Below are 3,391 nucleotides of genomic sequence, written 5' to 3'. Positions count from 1 at the left end.
CCCGGCCGTTGCGCAGGCTGATGACGTGCAAGAAGCTGCTGGCTTTGCCCTCTCCCAAGATGGCGGCCAGATTGCATGCTCGGGTCTCCCAGGCAACTTTGACCCACTGCGCCTGCGCACTCTTCTCCTTTCCATTTCTGGACCAGGTGGCTGCCATAAGGAGTCTGTGACTAGAGATGGGAGGTGGCGGCCACGGCTTCTCGCTCTATGCTGTGTGGAAGGTCGAATCATCATCATCGTAAAACTTAATATTGCCCTTATGTGCCAGGAACTACTATAAGTGCATTCCATATAATTTATTAAAAATTTGGAAGGGGGTGGAGGTAGGTACTTAAATCCATTTTACAGATGAAGGAATTGAGGCACAGAGGGGTAAAGTAACTTGCCTAAGATCACACAGCTAGTAACGAGCGGTCAGTACTGGAAACCAAACAAGGTAATTCCACAGTTCACTTTTTTTTTTTTTTTTTGATACAGAGTCTTGCTCTGTCACCCTGGAGTGCAGTGGTGCGATCTCAGCTCACTGCAACCTCTGCCTCCTGGGTTCAAGCGATTCTCCTGCCTCAGCTTCCCGAGTAGCTGGGATTACTGGCGCCACCACACCTGGCTAGTTTTTCTATTTTTAGTAGAGATGGGGTTTTGCTATGTTGCCCAGGCTTGTCGCTAACTCCTGAACTCAGGCGATCCGCCCACCTTGGCCTCCCAAAGTGCTAGGATTATAGGTGTGAGCCACCTTGCCCGGACCATACTTCATAATCTTAACAGTATCACCTTTAAAATAATGAATACATTCTTCTTGACCCCAAGGAAAAATGATCCAGCTACAATAACCAACTCTTTTATCGAACACCTACTTGGTGACAGTCATGCTGGCTCTGATAATCTGACTCCTCACAATTGTTCTGCAAGGGCCTACTGTTACCCTCCCTGCCAGTTCACTTATTCAGGATTCACTGAGTTTTTACTGTGTGCCTGGACATCCTTTGCAAATCTATTTCACTAATCTTTGCAAGAAAGAAACCTCTTCAAAGGGGTTTATTATCCCAGTTTAGAGAGGATGAAATGGAGGCTCGGAAAGAGTAACTCCACTGACTGACTCATTAGTGGTGGGGACAGGATGTAAACCAGGTGTTCCCCACTCTGGGGCCTTCAGGGGTTCCTATCTGTGCTGCTTTGTCCCTAGAAGGCCATGAAGGTTTGGGTACTCTGTGCACATCTGTGTATCATTTCCAGAAAACATGGGTTGGCCAGCTGTCCTGGATACCTCGAGCACACACAGACTACAAGCTCCATGAAGGAAGCAGCTGATCTCCCTTGATCACGGTCTTATCGCCTGTACCTGGACCACAAGACCTGACACAAAGCAGGCATTCAGTAAATATGTGTCAAAAATCACAAACTATGTACTGAGCACGTAAGAGACAGCAAATGGAAAGTTCTCAAAGGCAGACTGGATAAGGGAGGTGGCAAGAAGGAATTTGTGATGATTCCAGATTTTTGGATGTGGGGAGAAGTTCCTGGAGGGTAGTCTGGGAATGCCATCAGTGCTGCTGTGTTCCCAGGGCCTGGCATGCAGCAGGTGCTTAGTGAATACTTGCTGAGGGAGTGGCACGTGGGTCTAGTGCCACTTCAGCAGTGCGTTTCCTTCAGGCGTCTTCCCTCCCTGGTAACCTATAAGCCACATGTTGAGCGGATGAATAAAAAAATGAAGTTACAGGTTAGGAAGGAATCATTCTGTTCAGAGGTTTCCAATCCTAACTGCACACTTGAACCGCCTATGAAGCTTTAAAAAGCAAACCAAAACAGGCCGGGCGTGGTGGCTCATGCCTGTAATTCCAGCACTTTGGAAGCTGAGGCAGGCGGATCACCTGAGGTCAGGAGTTTGAGACCAGCCTAGCCAACACGGTGAAGCCCTGTCTCTACTAAAAATACAAAAATTAGCTGGGCGTGGTGGCACACACTTGTAATCCCAGCTACTCGGGAGGCTGAGGCAGGAGAATCACTTGAACCCGGGAGGCAGAGGTTGCAGTGAGCCAAGATTGCACCACTGCACTCCAGCCTGGGTGATAGAGCGAGACTCCATCTCAAAAACAAACAAACAAACAAACAAAAAAACCCAAAACAAAAGGGTAGGAAACCTCAGTCAAACCGTAATTTATCAGAGTGCAGCCCCAGCCTGGATACTTTTATTTTTGTGCCATGATGCCTAATTTTTGTATTTTTAGCAGAGACAGGTTTTTGCCATGTTGGCTAGGTTGGTCTTGAAGTCTTGAACTCCTGACCTCAAGTGATCCACCAGCGTGGGCCTCCCAAAGTGCTGCGATTACAGGCATGAGCCACAGCACCCAGCCCCACGCCTGGATACTTTTAATGACTTTAAAGCATAGTCAGGGCTGACCATCACTGATTTAGGTCATGGATGGCAGAAACAGATTCTCACACTATCCTTCAGCCAGTGCGCACAACAGGGGCAGACATGGTAACAACCTCAGGTCTCAGGAGTCTTTGCTGCCATTATCAATGCACTGGAGCTGTGGGAGGAGCTGCAGGGGACAGAGGAGCAGGGCAGGGCTCAGGGAATTTGAACCTCGCCTGCACTTCTCTAGGCTTACTGAATTGCAGCCCCTCTCCCAGGAGCATACCCTGGTTTCCTAGGCAGCCCCTCCTCTGTGCAGTTACTGCCCCTGCTCACTTCCTGACACTTTCCCATCCTGCCTGAGCACTGAGCCTCCTCCAGCCCGTCTCCTCCATAGTGAGGGGCCCTACGCAGGGCAGGGTAAAGCACATGCGTACCAGACGGGTCCCCCAACATGCACATTGTGGAGTGTGGTGGAGGCAGCTGGTTCCTGCCCACCTTTCCCGGGCAAAGGCTCCTGCTGTCTCCTCCCCCACTCCCCAGACCCACTCGGGCCTCAGACTCTGCCCACCAAAGCCGCTTCCTCCCCCGTCCTGTGACAGATGGAACAACTGTCACCGGGGCGTTCAGCCTTCCTGCCAGGGAAATGTGGACATGGGAGATTCGGCGAGCTTCCACCCATTCTCATCCAAAGCAGTCATGAGGATTGTCACATTCGACCCTCCCACTGGCTCTGAGGGGTGGCATCATCACCATGCATTCCAGATGAGGAAACCAAGGTCCCTGGACCCCAAGAACCCAGAGAAAGTTAGATCAAGATGGGCGCTCTGGGACTTCCAAGCCAGAGCTCCTCCCCAGGCCCACCATCCCTGGGTCTCCCCAACCTAGAAACTGACCCAGCCCACACGTGTTTCAAGGATGCATGCCCCCAACCTCCCAAGAGCTTGCCCAGAGTCTGAGGGACCAGGAGTGTGAGGAGAACGGGTGACCGGCCCAGGGGCAAAGTGGGTAGCAGAGACGAGGAGGAAGAGAGAC

The sequence above is a fragment of the Chlorocebus sabaeus genome, chromosome 6 (assembly GCF_047675955.1).
Source record: "Chlorocebus sabaeus isolate Y175 chromosome 6, mChlSab1.0.hap1, whole genome shotgun sequence".
Classification (NCBI taxonomy): domain Eukaryota; kingdom Metazoa; phylum Chordata; class Mammalia; order Primates; family Cercopithecidae; genus Chlorocebus; species Chlorocebus sabaeus.
This window is presented reverse-complemented; position numbering follows the sequence as displayed.